Source organism: Paramormyrops kingsleyae, chromosome 4 (assembly GCF_048594095.1).
Source record: "Paramormyrops kingsleyae isolate MSU_618 chromosome 4, PKINGS_0.4, whole genome shotgun sequence".
Taxonomy (NCBI): Eukaryota; Metazoa; Chordata; class Actinopteri; order Osteoglossiformes; family Mormyridae; genus Paramormyrops; species Paramormyrops kingsleyae.
The window spans coordinates 27,622,200-27,639,090 of record NC_132800.1 but is presented as its reverse complement, the minus strand read 5'-3'; the positions used below and the strand labels follow the sequence as shown (position 1 = coordinate 27,639,090).

General features: G+C 42.4%; 1 protein-coding gene across 4 annotated transcripts in view; it reads left to right on the top strand.

The window, feature by feature from the left end:
- Positions 1 to 16,891, top strand: part of ankrd12 (ankyrin repeat domain 12) — a 33,065-nt gene that overhangs the window by 2,110 nt on the left and 14,064 nt on the right. The window lies entirely within an intron of this gene.

The window sequence follows — 16,891 nt, the reverse complement described above, 5'->3', positions numbered from 1 at the left end:
TATGTTCATTACTACAGTTGTTTATAACCAAATCTATCTTGTATAGTCTGACAAAATACACTCACTGGTTTTGTGATGTTAATTACAGTTGCTGACTGTTACAGTGGGAAGGTGGTGTGGTTGTTGGTTTAAGGCCCAGGAGGTTCACTGCTGTTTAACCACAGAGAACGATATGAAGCCGGTGTAAAGGGGGGGGTATGTACTGCTCTGGATGTACATGAAAATTTTAATGTGAAAAATCCACCAAAATCACTTCATATGTGCATCATGGAGACTATACAGGATGCCTTAGCATTTATTGCTAATGTAGTTTTGTGCTTAAGTCATTGTTACCAAAGCTGCCTTTGACATGTATTAAGAGAAGTTGTAGTCAGTTGTTTGTAAATATAATATAATAAGTGAAAGTGTTCAAATTAAATTTGCAGTGGTACATCAACACTTTCTAGAGTTGTGCAAATGTTGGTGGTAATTGCATTAATTACAGCGTATTAAAGTAATTAATGTTTGCATGCTGTATTTATGACAATTATCTAAGGGCTGCCTTTTTACATTTTGTTTGAAATTTTAATACTTCCTTTTAAATGTCCGTATTCTTACCTAAAATGTGAAATATGCAGTTAATTTATTTGGTATTTCGGGGGATGGTTGTTGACAGGCATGCTGCTGTATTATGATTGTGATTGAATAGTAGAAGATGGCCCAGCCATTCATTGTTAGCGTGCTAGTGATGGTGTGCCTCTGTTGCACCCAGAAAGAGCTTCCAGTTTTACGAATGTGGGTTAGACAGCGGTAGCAGTGTGTATAAATAACGTGGAATGTCCCCTCAGCTGTACTGCTGCCTTGTCGTAGGCCTTGGTCACAGAATCTGCAAGACTTACCACACTGCTGTGCCTGATCAGAAAGCCTCAGGGTGCCCAGTAGCCCATGTCAACTATGGTTTCTTCCAACATGTAAATTACAGTGTCTTCTGCATGATGTTTCCTGGTGAGACCAGCCATGTTCACGATGATTGTACCTATACGCATTTCCATTTCTTTTTTGCTGCAGTCTTCTATCTGGAACTTGATATCGACTGCATCTCTGACCTGACTTCGTCCCCTGCATAACGATATATGAACGTGTGGCTGCCAGGCTCTGTCAGGGTGATTGTGGCGTTATCTGAGCCTGGCCTCCAGCGGTGCGTTGAGAGGTTCTCCTCTTACATAACACACTTCGGTTGTACATGGGCTCTTTTACAATTTTAGGTAGGACGTACATATGAGAACGGGCTGTTTGCCCACCACCTGTGCATTCTGTCCCCCAGCTGCATATCCAAGACATTTTCCCTTAATGCACTTTCAATGATTAAGCTAAACCAAGAATTCAAGTAAGATGTTTAATTAAATAAGGAATGATAGGTACCAAATAAGTCTTAGTAGTTTATGTAAACTGACATCATTACATTTTTATAAATTACCTGTAGCTTGTTTTGAAGTGTGGCGTTATGGCATGAGCGCATAAGGCTGCAGCTTGTTGAGGGTTTGCCTGACACACAGGGACCAAAAAGCAATGAATCCTACTTTAAGCTGTTAGTCTTTGGCCTCAGTAGCTTTCCCTTGTAATCTAGTGCAGTCTTTCAGTTTTCATTTTGCCTTTGCTGTTTTCAAGGGCATTTTTTTCCTGATGTAATGTGTGCTTCACTCATTTGTATATGTGTATCTTTTTGTTGTAGCCTTTCTTTTGGCAGAAAGTCACTTAAGTAGGATATCCAATAGTAATGTCTAATATGTAACTAAGTCCGTACATGGCATGTAAAGGAAAAAAGCACAAAGTTGGTGTTATTGAAGAGTATACATTTACTCATTCTCGCTCTGGGTAGAGTATGCTCAGTGGATTTCCTTTTTTTGAAATGGAAACTAAATAAGTAGATTGTGTTGCTGGGAAAACCCCTGAAACTGTCAAATTCAATATTACCCTGCTCACCCCGCAAGGTCATAGTGCCTGCTTGGGGGGCCAATTCCCCCTCGACCTGTTGCCCAAGAAGTTCTATGGAGGTTGACTTAACTCCCTTGATGAGAAGCAGAGTAGGACCTGGACATCCGTATTCACTGTTTGTTTTGATCTGGCTTGCAGGAGCAGCTGCCTGGTCTAGAGGAACACCAGGCAGTTCACACATGCAGTTTACAATAAACGCTTTAGCCATCGGTGTGCAGCTAGTATTGGCTGGTTAACTCGTGGTGTTTTTGTGTTTTCAGTGGTGAAGCCGAGGGACGCAGAGAGATTATCGTGTGTAAATACTAGGTCTGCGCCTCCCCTCGCCATTTCCATCAGAGGCAATGAACTCAACTCAAGAGTTGTGGAAAAAAAACAACCGAATAGGCAACAGGTGAACCTTGCAAATAATGCAAAGGATCTTTCCAGCACAGACAATCATATTTAGTCTCCCAGGAGTGCAGGCCTGTCAGCCTAAACATGAATGATACAGGTGAACCTGGGTTCCAATTGTCACACCATAATGGATTAATTAAATGTAATATTACTGATAAATAAACCAGCATTACTATTCATTATCTCAGAGAATTATGGCATATTGAGAGGTGAAAGGTCAAGATCTGAAGGATCCTGTTTTAATTTGTATTGTGGGAATCTTCAGCTTTGGGATAAGACCTTCACATTTATGTCCTGCATATATAGCCTTTCATTTAATGAGCATTATCCTATGCCAAGTAAAGGTCATAAGTTTACTGTTTGTTTTGAATATTAATCATAAAGCATTAAATTATGTATTTGTTACAAATGATGTATTTGTTACAAATGATGTATTTTTAAACACATAAAGAGGAGTTTGAGATCTGAGAAAATGTGGTCCTTAGCTTGTACTATGCGACAAAAAAAAAAATCTAAATGCAAAAAAAGGTGTTTAGCATAAATTTAAATGTACTGGTGCATTTACCTGCTTACCTACCGGCTGCAGCACCCAAAATACCTGGTTATTTACTAGCACTGTAATAATACACAAAATTCATGGTTTTGGGTTCGTTTGCTACAGTAGATCGGCACAGCACGGAAAAGAAAATATGTTTTGAAATTTATTAAATGTGCAAATGCAAAGACAAGTTGTAAACCAAAGGCAATGCATCTGTCGACATTTCTATAACAAAACCTAACAGATGCTTATTTGCATTTTGTAAATATAAATATGTAAAATAAATTAATCAAAAACACATCATACCATAATGAAATATCCCATTTTGAATCCTGTGTTCTCTACTATAGTACAGAGTATGATCCGTGCATCTATATTAAATTAATTAAATTTGTAGCAGTAAACACCCCTATAGCTGTAGTATTTTTTATTTTAGCCAGGTCCGTTTTTCATGGTGAAAGTGCCTTAGAAGCCATGGGGAGACTAGCTGCCTTGCTTTAGTCACACACACACTTGGATGATCGTTTCGAGCAAGTTGGCACATCCAGTGTGTGTCTAGTAACACAGCCGACAGACAGTCTTGGTCTTATCTGCTGCTCTGTCTCTGTCTGGTGTCCAAACTGCTGTTTATAACTGTGTTACAAGAACTCAATTATTAATATTCTTACTGATACATGTAATTCTTTTTTGATTCTGAGTATACCTATAGTGTTGTGGTTGCATCGTTTGTTGCTGTCGTTTGTTAGTACACTTGTGTTTTAGACAGCTTTAACCTCTCTTTTTCTGGCCCTTGCCTCCCTTTCTTTTTTAACAGGCTTTGCCTTTTGGCAGGCCACCTCCATAAAACAAGAAATTGTTTTGAATGACTTGCCTGTTTAAATAAAGGTTAAATGAAAAAAATAGAAATTTGCCATACCTAACTCATGACCAGAATTAGCATAATGTTTTACAAATTGAACATCGACTTGTGAATTTAGGTTCCTCCCATGTTAATATTTATTTCATTGTGTGTATCGAACCGGAAATTATGTATTGAACGGTTCACAACGAATAGGTGATTAAAAGAACAACTCTTATGCACTTAAAATGAGCCATTTTCCCACCACATAGGCATTTTGGGACAGCAGACCATTTTCTTTTCTTCGTTTGTTTTCTCTTAGTGTTAATTATCTTTATATAGTGGCCTTGCTGTGCTCATTATTCCCGACTTAATTTACCGCGTCTGCTAGGGGCCTCCAGAATGCTCCAGAGCTTCCCATACGTCAGCAGGAGTCCTCCTCCGCCTTAATCCACATCCTTAAAACGACTGTGTTGCTCGCTACCTGAGCAGAGCTCGACAGTTCAGTCTCAGAGATGGCTGGAGCCACTATGTCCTAGCAGCAGCTAGCAGAAGTATCTGCATCCTTCAGCTTGTAGTAAAAGCGACTTCATCTTTGTGGCATCTAGTGTCTCTGGAAATATCACTGGGTCCATGCAATTGACGTGTCAGTTTTCTAGGAAATATTATCACCATTTTGTAAGCGAGAGGAAACGCTCACAAATGTCACTATCATGCTTTATTTCAAATTAAAAATGTCTTTCATGGTATTCAGGTCATTGTGTGTGGGTCAGTTAAAATTTAAGCTTGTTAAGTCAAAAGCAAGTTTGGGTTGCTTGTGAAATGGACCCGCGCATCACTGTAGATTAGGTATATTACTGCTACGGAGGGACTTTTTGATACCTCTGATTTCTTTAATGGACATAACGGGAGTGACTAGTCAACTATCATCCGTCGGTCTTTGAATTCCTTGAAAAGGCTGCAGTGTTTGACAGATGTCTGGCCAAGTTTGTGTTGCCTCCTTTTGCAAGACAAACTTTAAAACGGTGCTTGTACAGCGATGCTGCTGTGTTTAGGGACTCTCCTTATTCACTGACTTTGCTGTCAAAATATCTCCATATTTCACTTCGGACCCCCACTTTGTCAATGAGTTCAGCTATTGCTGAAGCTGCTGCCATCTCTGAACCAAATGAAAAAGTGCATTGCTCTCTGACATTGTTTTCTGCAGTATCACACACCACTAACGCAACATCACTGCTGTCATCGCTGAGCTTAGAGACCGATTCCTTTCAGCTAGATCAAATAGTCATTTGCATAATAAAGGTATCAACTTTTTCAAAGTGTTGGTATTGTAGCATTTTCAAAACTCCAGTACCATCATTTTTTTTTTCAGTGCTGGTTTACTGCACAATCCAGATACAGAACACTGGTGTTGTTCACACAAGCTAGAAACCTCTTTGGGGTAAAAATCCTGCTTGTATTTGAGTCCTGAAATTAGGAGTACTACATTGAGAACTTACTGGTGAATTACAAAATTATGATGTAAATAAGGCAGCGTATTATATCGGACCAAGTATTTATACTAGGCTAAACCTGTGCAGTGACTAGTGCATTCTGTTCTTTTATGTATACCAAAACACAAAATTGGTAAAAGAATGCATTTGCACTATTTTGTAGTTATGATTGTTGTTAAATGTTATTAGGGTTGACTGTCATTATTATTTTGGGTCTTTGTATGTGTGGATATAATCACATATATTCATACAATTTTGTAACTGTGTCACCAGCAGATTTGGTGAGAGAGATTTGATTTAGTCATTAACCCGGATCTCAGTTTTTCTTTTTAACTTTAAAATAGTGATGCTACACCAAATGCTTGTCAGGTCTTGAGCAGTTCGGCTCCGCAGCTTGGTTCTGTCTTGGAGCCAGTAGCCACCTCCTCTGAGTTTTCTATCACTCTTGACATCCTAGTTTTCTGTTGACAAATGGAGTGTCTTCCCTGAAGTCATCTTCTGGTTTTTATTGGTACTCAGTTTTACTGCCACTATACTGGTTTTATTTTTTCATGTTTGCAATCAATTATTATGCTGTAGTTTTTAGGATATAAAGCTTAGTTATTTGACACGAATGATATTCCTTTTTTATAGCTCATAATTGGTCCTATTTAATTTTTTTTTTTGTATCATCTATATTAAACACCGCATTACTAACAAGTGGAACAAATACTTTGTTGTTGATTTTAATATTGGCTTATTCTTCTTATGGCTCCAGTATTGAACAGTCAGATTTTCTTATGGTCAAAGGCACAGACGTACCTTTCAAACTTTGTGTCAAGGAAAAAAACAGATTTTATTGACAACATATTAGTTCAGTTTCATAGCACTTGATATATTGGATTTTATAGTAAAAATACAGGTATACCTTGAACAACGTCCGTCCAAACAACGTCTATTCATTCAACATCCAAAGCCCATAAGGATACAAGAAGAAAAATTGTGATGTAACAACAGGACTTAGCAGACACAGCTGGGCAAAGAGAATGCAACAGCATCACGCATGCGTACATGTTCACACAATGGCCAAATCAAATAACATCCAGTCTCCCAGAACATAACGCGGACATTAAGTAAGGTATTCCTCTATAGAAACTCCTAAAATCTCAAAAATTTCAAGCTTGATAGTTACCTGATTGTGTAATACATATAGCATAGGAGTATGTTGGCATATTGAAATTAGTCAGTTTTTTGTTTTGTGCAAATAATGAAATTTGTACATGAGATGCATCACTGTAATGTTGTGGTTTAAATTTTTGCTGTGTTAGAAGTACAGTGGATTTTCTGGGTACCTAGAGATGGCAAGGATTACATTTGAGAATATTCTACATCAGTAGTAAAATAATTTCTGAGCAAACATTAGAGGAGTTTTTTTTTGTAGAACGTTCTAATACTTTATGGGCTATGCATTTATCCATGAGAAGCTAAGAAACGTTTAAGTTTTGTGATGGTTTTTTTCACAACCTTCAGCCTACAGTCTGCAACTGCCTAGAGAAGGAGTGGCATGGTGGATGGAGAACTGTCCCATAGCTGTGTTTGAGTGTGTGAAGCAGAGTGGATTTTGCACGAGGGATGTTTTTTAATGTGTGACTCAGAGCCATTTTGTAACACAAACTGATATAGATATTCAGCTACTCAGCACTGAAAGCCTCCCAGTAGTGAGTCTTGGCAGTAGAGCGCATGAAACACATTAGTGCTGCATTCATTTCCTTATTTTCAGGCTCCAGCATGTTTTGGAGCGAAGCAGAATGCAGACGTGAAAGTGAAAGCGTTGCATTTGGGGCCTCCTGCATATGGTCCTAGCTCCTCTGTCACAGAAGCGCTCTAGCGAGCGGCCTGTGAGTGGGAGGTGGGGCCAGGCCTCTTGATTACGCAACCCTCGCATGTGCTTGCAGGCAGCCGACTGTGGCTACAGGCTTGTTTTTGTTTTCATCCCAAGCACTTCCTGTGAGCAACTGCTGCTGTCCCTGCTGCAGCTGAGTACGTGCGAGTCGGGTCAGAGAGGCTCACTCTTACCCGACTCAAGCCATTGGCGAGTCTCTGAATTTCACAGGATTGCACAACTGTGGCCATAGGATGACTTTAACCTTCGTGAAACAACTTGTTTGTGTGTGCACTATGCACTATGTGTGCATTCTTCTTTTCAACATTGTAACTCACCTGAACTATGAATTGTTCATAGTTACATCAGCATGGGTCAATTAAACAAGTTACCTCTGACCACTGAGGAGGGTGACAGAGTAAGCAAGCAGGAAATAGGCATCCAGTGTTTACATATTGACTTTTTATATTTGCCTCATAACTAAGTGCTTTATATTAAATATGGCAGGTGCTGCTATATAGACTTGGTATTCTGGTTTAGATGCTGATGCTTATTTTTATCTACACAAAGTGAGCCCAAAGAGAATTTTGTATTTTTTAGCAACCTTTAAAGAGACAAAACACTAGTATTATGGTAGAAACTGCATATATGACATGTGAGGGCCATGGAGAGCTAAGTCCCCACTATTATTGGGCTCTTGGTGTGACAGGTCCAGGCTGCTAGTGCATACATTTGGTTTGAAGATCGGCGAGGGCAGTCATGACTTGGGCGCAGCAAGGCCCTGGGGCGCTGTGATGCCCTGAGGCACAGTGCTGTGCAGATGCTCGGTTGAATGTCACCATAGCATAGAAAACATATTGCCGGAGAAGGCTGCTACTGTGGGCTTGTGCTTTGGACGTCTCCGTGACTGGGATTCTCTGGCTGGTGTCCACTGTAAGGGGCAGTGTTTTGTTGTCGTCTTTCTCAATATTTCAGTCATTTCATGTACATGTTCAAGTACAGTCTCCTAAAATTAGAATAGCTCATCGTGTGTTTGTATAATGTGTTCTCTATGTGGCCTCATTACTATGTATATACTTGCTCAGTGTTGCTGAATCTGGTTTTGGTGATGTGATGATGGATGGTCCAACTGCTCTTCTGCTTTCCCACTCTGTCCTTCCTGTGAAATTGGTAAATGTTTCTGGTTGCTGGGTGTTTCACATTTGCAGTTGGTGGTGGCCTTTATAAAGGAGAAGTCTGGCTTTTGCGTGGCCTTGTGGGGAACACCAGAGCTACATGCCTATGAAGACACCTCATCTCCATCATCACCTATGACCTTACAAAAGGCTAGTGTTGAACCATGTCATCTTATCCTCCCTTCAATCAATTGTCCAAAGAAATGTTAAAGGGATATCAATGCACTATAAATCCTGTTTCAGGCAGAATCCTTGATGCTATACCGGTAATTCCTCTTTTACCCTTTTTTAAAATACAATTGTGGAAACAGTTGCTCTCTCACTTTACATCCCAAGCTGTCCACTTAGTGACAGGAGGGAGTGTATGAACAGAAATGCTTGGAGGTGAAGTGTGTGCATGACTATGTTGTGAAGACCCTGCAAGACACCTTCAAATTAAGGCAGCTATTGGGCTTTTGTTTTTCTTTCCGTTGTTGTCCATTAGGGGTCAAGCAGAGGCAGTTGTGTGAGGTGCAGACGTGGTCACATCTTGTGAGTCTGGAGCCCATTGTGTCTGTGAAGGGCGTGCTGATACGGTTCTCCAGGCTGATGTGGGTGTCTGCTTATGCAGAGATACAGGTGTTTTAGGGGATGTGGCTGTCCATCTTCTGATATGAGCATGTTGTGGGGCTTACGGTAAGACCCGCTGCAGTTAATAAACGCCCAGAGCACAGTCATGGAGGAACACTTATCAGGACCGCGCACGCCCCGCGTAACAGAAATGGCCACCCCCACATAGGGGTACACACACACAGGTCCACGTAGGAGTGAGTGGGTTAGCCATAGTCTTTTAGGATTAGACAGCTGCAAAAATTGCCTACAGTTTTCTCAAGGGAATGTCCAAATTTTGCAACAAAGCAGCAATCAGCATGTATTATTTTGGTGATTCATTTGCCTTTAATGAAAAGCTCTGCTCCCATTTTCTGAGCCTCTATCTTAATTTCTCATTGACTCTGCTGTTCCTAATCTGTAGTAAAGGGCTTATTGTTATATCCAACTGCTTGGATATCGTCGGTCATTAACCTACTTTCTGAGCAGCTGTGGGCTCAGCGTCGAAAGGCTTATTTTACCAAGCTTTTGAAGGCGGCCTCCTGTTTGCTGTAATGTTGACTGGATCTGTTTGTGTCCCCTTCCCTTGTAAAATGATTTTCCCTTTTCTCATTTCCAATGGCTGTTTGCGTGTGCAGCCAGGCTTATCAGACACGTTGGCACAGAGATCACGTTGTTGACACCCCATTTTCTGTTTCCCCATCAGCCTAATGAGCTGTAATCCGGTTTGAAAAGATACTCTGGTTTCTTTAAAATGCAAATGGAAACATGGCTGGAAATTTGGCATCTTGTATTTTGAGTCGTCGTCTTTTCTCTTTCAGGACAATTTCTAATATTCCAGTTCTCTTTAATATTAAGTTGGGGATTTTTCATGCTTTTTTTAAAGTAGCACTTTGCCAGTGTGGCCTTTTCATCAGAAAAGATCTTTTGGCCATAACAAAAGGACAGACCTGTATATGATGTATCCAACTTCTTGAGTTACATTTTATAAAATTTAATTGTGTTGATTTTTAGATGCACGCATTACATTCACATATATCGTTCCAATTTTTAACATGTTAGCACATGTTAAAACGTTTAAATTAAATGAAGGCCCGGCACATTATTCTAGGTGTCTGTTGCCAAAATGTTAGTTAATCCAATTTACAGTTGCCAAAAGTTCTAGTTAATCAGACTTAATTTTAATACAGTGGTTCCAATTTTTAGAGAGCATTTAAAAAGACATGTTTTGCTGAGACTCGACTAGTTTAAGAGTAGGATGTGGAAAGGCTCTTTAATTCCCCCCTTTAACATTGTAGTGTTTTCTAAAGCTACTTTCTTCATACATCCTTCAATGACATTTCACCCTGTCAGGAGGTTTTCCTTCACTAGTGTATGCAATGGATATGGTCCTGAAAAGAAAAAGCATTTTAGTTGTGTGTGTGTGTGTCAGGTGTGTCTGTGTGTCAGGTGTGTCTGTGTGTCTGTGTGGGGTTCACCTGCAGGCAGCGTGTAGCTGTCCTAAAGGACCATGTGTGCGTGCATCTGTGTTCATTCAGAAGGTTCAGCCTTTATGTCATTGTCAGTCATAGGCAGCCCTCAGATGTTTTATTTGAATTGATGTGCTTAGAGAAGTGCTTCATGGGAAAACCGCTTTTCTGCTCGTAATGGTTTTAGCCCTTAGCTACCGTCTCTGTGCTGCTTGGCAGAAGTGTATGATTCCAACATTCGTAAAATTTTTGCATTTGGTTTTCCCCCCAAAAGAATATGCCAGTTTTGTCTTTGTTTCAGAGTTTTCATTGGTTCTTGAGGCCAGTTCAGCTCTGTTATTTACTGCAACCAAGAACCAAGCTGCACCACAAACTGTACCGAGAATGGGCAGTTTTCTCTGGTAAATTGTGCACGCCATACCTGAGTGGTATCTGCGCTGATATGGCCAAGCTTACTAGCAGCCCTCCACCTCCCTTACATGTATAGCCCTTATCTTCTTCTGTGTTGCACTATGGTCCTGAGGTACCATATTTCGTACCCCTATACTCCAGTTTCCCCCCCACAGTCCAAAAACATGCTGAGGCTAATTGGAAACATGCTGAGGCAAATTTCCCGTAGGTGTGCATGTGTGTGAGAATGGTGTGCAAGTGTGCCCTGCGATAGGTTGGCGCCTTGTGCCCATAGCCTCAGGGATGGGCTCCGGACCCCCCGTGACACTGAATAGGACAAGCGGTGTCGGAAAGTGGATGTAAGTACTGCCATGTATAGATGAAAATACGGTAAAATAAAATCCACTTTATTTGACAAGTAGTGCACTTGTATCTGGGCATTCATTGCCATAAGTGCCACTAAGCTAAGATTCTGAGACACGTATGTTTATAATGTGCCATTTGCCTTTCTAGTATGTCGCTTTGGGCCTTACATTGGCTCATGAAATTGATCATATTTAGACCATTTGGCCAGTTGCCAATCGATCGGTGCTCCTTAGTTACCCTTTAAAAAACATTGAATTGTAATATTCAACTATCCCGTGCCTTGGTCCTGACATTGCTGGATATGAGATTTTTTTGTGTGTGTGTTCAGGGAAAAAGAAGTACAAATATTAGCACGCACAAGCAAATCTGTGTGCGTTCACTGTAGTGTCTCTGGGAGTAGTCAACCATCACACGTGCTCTGGCTGAACCTGACGGGCCTGCGTGCTCACAGCTTGTTTCTTCCATTCCCCAGCCTGGCCTAGCTTGGGCTGGCTGCCCCTGAAAGGAGGTGGAGTTGTAAAATGGTAATTGCGGTAGACAGTTCTGGGGCAGGGAGCAGGCCTGCTGACTGCTGTAGAGTGAGGGCAGTCTGATGGCACTGCACGGCTGACGGGTGGAGGGCACATGCTGCTGCTGCTCCTCCACCTCCCTGACGGCACTGCATGGCTAACGGATGGAGGGCTCATATTGCTGCTGATCCAAACTTAACGGCACATGCTGCTCCTGCACCTCCCTGACGGCTCTGCGTGGCTGAAGGGTGGAGGGCACATGCTGCTCCTGCACCTTCTTGACGGCACTGCGTGGCTGAAGGGTGGAGGGCACATGCTGCTCCTGCACCTTCTTGACGGCACTGCGTGGCTGAAGGGAGGAGGGCACATGCTGCTCCTGCACCTTCCTGATGGCACTGCGTGGCTGAAGGGTGGAGGGCACATGCTGCTCCTGCACCTCCCTGATGGCACTGCGTGGCTGAAGGGTGGAGGGCACATGCTGCTCCTGCACCTCCCTGACGGCACTGCGTGGCTGAAGGGTGGAGGGCACATGCTGCTCCTGCACCTCCCTGACGGCTCTGCGTGGCTGAAGGGTGGAGGGCACATGCTGCTCCTGCACCTTCTTGACGGCACTGCGTGGCTGAAGGGTGGAGGGCACATGCTTCTCCTGCACCTCCCTGACGGCACTGCGTGGCTGAAGGGTGGAGGGCACATGCTTCTCCTGCACCTCCCTGACGGCACTGCGTGGCTGAAGGGTGGAGGGCACTTGCTGCTCCTGCACCTCCCTGACGGCACTGCGTGGCTGAAGGGTGGAGGGCACATGCTTCTCCTACACCACCTTGATGGTGCTGCGTGGCTGAAGGGTGGAGGGCACATGCTGCTCCTGCACCTCCTTGACGGTGCTGCGTGGCTGAAGGCTTGAGGGCACATGCTACTCCTGCACCTCCCTGATGGATGTCACTAAAGTTTGTGTGTGTAAAGGTAGATGTCCCAATACTTTTGGCAATATAGTGTATGTCCAAGTGTGTTGTTGGTTACTGCGGACTAAGGCTGAACAATTTATCAATTTCAAATCAAAATCACGATTTGGAACAACGCGATGAGCAAATTGCAAAGGCTGTGATTTAGGATATGCATTATCCAGCACGTCTGACCCAAGGTTTAAAATTGTTGCGAGAATATTTTTTACAGATTCATGGCATCCTCCTCATGCACCAGTCATGCGCACCAAAAAAGTGGCCCAAGGTGACTATATATACTGTACACCAAACAATAAACACATGAAACTCAAGGAAAATGTTACATTCGCAGTGAGGGGAAAAAATGATTCTGCTGCAGAGCTGTAAGTGAATTACCTATTTCATGGTCAGAGATTGTTGATAGAAAAATTATGTTATTAGGGGTCCAAGCAGTGTTAGTTTTCTTATTGGATTTGTTTTATTTTTATGATTTAACACGTTCACATCTTTTATGATTATTATTTTATGGGTGATTGTTCTCTGCTAATTTCACCCTCGTGTACGTGGGATTTTCTGAAAAAAGTGGCTGAGCACTTAAACACAGCATTTTAAATGCGCATGTGAATATATGGTGACCTGGAACTACTTTGGCAAGTAAATGACCATGAAAAATGGTTGTGGATGAAGAGTACATGGCATAATCTGGGAACAGTGTCATATGATCTGACATGAGCAATGTAAAAAGTTGTTTGTTTAGAAACCGTTCTTAGTGAGGTATTCAGTAAAAGTTTGCACAGTTATGGTTACTTGTGACTTGATTTTTAAATACAGTGGTCCCTCGTTAATCGCGGGAGTTACGTTCTAAAAATAACCCGCAATAGGCGAAATCCGCGAAGTAGGATTCTTTATTTATAAATCGAATATTTTCGTAGTTAGAGCATTGGAAACTTGTTTATGACCTTCTAAATACGGTTTTTAACATTATTAGAGCCCTCTATACATGAAATAACATCCTTTAATCAGCATTACTTTATGACTGCTGGACACGGAAGCAGGAACGGGGAGACGAGGAATCAGGACTGAAGGGTTTATTTGGAATCACTCCAAATGCAGGACACAGGAACATGTAACATCAAAACGTCAATGACAGACCTGGGGTTATAGACACTGATGTGGACTTCAAACTGAATCAAATTGACAAAACAGCTGGTCACATTCGGAGTTGCATATGTGGTTAATAAGGGGGCGTGGCACACATGTACAAGAGGATCGGACAGGCAGGTCATGACAATCACACTCGTATTACCCAGAATATTAGAAAAAATAATAGAAAATAAGAAATATTAGACGTTAAAGATATCATATTGTTGTTGTTGTACATTTAATTACGAAGAGCAAAGATGCTTCCGATGCGTAGCGATGTATCATTTTCATCGTCTCTATCAACTTTTTAATCAATAGACAAAAAACCGCGAAAGTGAAGTGAAGCCGCGAAAGTCGAAGCGCGAAGTATATATATCCTACGTAACTAAAGGTCCAAGGTATGTACACACGGGTTTAAAAAAGTACATGTTGGAAGCAATTCATATCTTTAAGTTCTCATCCTTGTCTAGATCAGTTAATATTTTGATGATATCTCACATGGTAATGCTGCATCATATATTTTAAATGTATTACACACTGAATATTTAACTGAAGCTTGACTTCAAATTGCAATAGTAATCTCAGAAAAATCGCAATTAGATATTTTCCCCAAATCCGTCAGCCTTACTGTGGACTTTAACAGATTCAGCCTGTCAGGGCTGCACCACAACTGTTCTTGGATAGCAGGCCAGGATGGCCACATGGTTCACCTCCTTAGTGACATGAGTGTTGGCATATTGGAGAATTGGGGATGGGGTGGGATCAATCAAGAGCATCAATGCAAATGAAAAGTTTTATGAAGGCAGGAAGTATTGCTCATGGATTGCCTGAATTTGAAGGTTAAAACCTTTGATTGTGAAATACTTCAGTACAAAATAAGCTTAGATTTGCCAGTCTGTGATACTATACAGTAAATTAATAAATAAAGATAATATAATACGTAAAAACATTTTCAGCTATTCTCTAAAATAGTACAGCTTCCTATGGGCCTAGGGATGTGGACGTCAGGCATTACCATCAACGTTCACTTTAACGGCGCCACAATGAATGCAGCCAGCCACTGTCAGCAGCCGTTCAAAGCCAATGTGAAAACCCCAGGGCGAGGTGACCTGCCGTTAGATTCTGCGGAGAGGCATGTAACAGCAAAAACCAGACACTGCATGCCCTCCATTTACGGTCGCTGTCACGCTCATCACAGATTTTCCTATAGCTCCATTTCAAGGTAGTCTTATTGACACATGCATGCATGCTCTTCTTAATGAGTAGGTTTCTTTTTCACCTGAACATAAAAGGATGTTGGGTTTTCTGTCTTTCTATGCTAATTCTGAATTCATGCTGCCATTGTCATTTACTCTCTGAGTCTGCAGTCTACCTTCCAGACATTTAGTTGTAGACAAACACCTACGTGACTACAGGAATGACCAGACCTATTGAGCATGCAGTGACTCATTATGCACATGTTTACCCTGGTTTTTGGTAGGAGGACACACTGCAACAGAAAGCAGTATATTATTTCTCTGATTTGTCTACCAAGACAAGAAGCATCCTTGCAGTATTTTGCTGACTTTCAGGGTTCTGGGTCAATTAGTCTCATACATTAGGAGGAGAGTTGTCTGAGGAGGCCCTGTGGGGTCAGTAACTGGTACAGGATAGAAATTTTACTGCTTTTTCTGGAGACCTTTTCTGGTTTCCAGAAACTCAGAGCACGGTCATATGGAGTATCTTTTTGCCTTTGTTTACCATAATTAAGTGGATTCTTTAATAGTTAAGCCTTCTTTGGTTTCTTTGGCCTCAGACAGACAGGCCATGGTGTTACAGTGGGCCATCACGGCAGCCCTCCTGGGCACCATTGCCTGATAAATGCCGACGGTGCCTGCGGCTCCCATCCCCCCACCCAGAGCCACCTTGACTTTCAGCCTGTAACCTCCCACGGTACCTTGTTAGGCCACATGTGCGCCACCTTCTTTCAGCACTTGAGTGACAGGAGCAGACTGGGATACCCCTGGGCATCCGATTAGCGAGCCATACTTGGGCCAGGTCGCCACCAGCAGCTGATCATATGGCCTCATTGCCTTCTCCCGGCAGCCTGTCCCTCTTAAGTGTGGTATATTTAATACTCTGCATATTTGGATCAGTGCTTGGGGGGGTCGAAGCCTCGTATCAAGTTAGGCACCCGTGAGCCAGCTGAGGCTGCAGTGCACACTCAGGGAAATGCACAGTCATGTTTCACTTCTCGTTTATATATAGAGAAGGCCGTGGGATTTACGAGGAGGGGCACGTTCGCTTGTGCTAAGTCACTCCTGCCTGTGTGTTCTGGTAGTATTCCTGAGGGAATTTATTCTTTGCAGGCTGGGAAGGAAGGCATCCAAGCCAGACATATTCCAATGTCCCTGAGCCTTGCACAGCCTGCTTGGCTGTGCCACAAGGAACTGGCATAGGCGAGATGCAGATGTTGGGAGCAGCTTGTCTACATGCTGGTGTGTTCACCATTCAGATGGTTCTGTAATCATAATTAAGCCGTCTTTTGTATTTCTTTGTGGTTGTGCCCCGCCCATATCTCTGGCCATGTCCGAGGTATGTGTTGCCCCAACATTCTGGTCATGAGGTCGATGTTGAAACTCCAAACCGGCCATAATAAATTGCTGACACACTTGCATGTGTTTACAGCTCCTGTCACCTTGCAGCATATCACAATTGCAGCCTGTTGTCCTGGGCTGGGCCCAGCGGCATGGCAGAGGTGTGTCTTTAGCATTGTGGAGCCCTGCCAGACACTCTCTTCACCAGTGTCACCTTCAAGAGTTTGACTCTTACTTTGGAGCCAGCCGGCCTGCCCATATTCTGAAAACCTGGCAGGACAGGGACCCATGTGATGGCTGTCAGTAGGACTGAAAACATACAGTCACCTTCACTTTCATTAGAAATGATGGTGCTTATTCTCATACAGATGCCATTATTTTATGCCAGGTGTTGATGAATTGATGAATCTGGAGAGTGGGAAGGTGCCTCCTGTCATTTTGTGATGGCATCTTGTGCCGAGTTGAGATGGACAGTCTGCAGTTTGGCATAAACTGCAAACGAACGCTGAACTATGTAGCTTCTTGCTGTATGTGTCTGGGCAGCCTGCCTCATGGTCAACAGTGGAGTCCGACTCTTAGGTTCTTTGCAACGTCTGAGGAGAGAATGAATATAAAATCAAGAGCTGGGTTTCAGAACTAC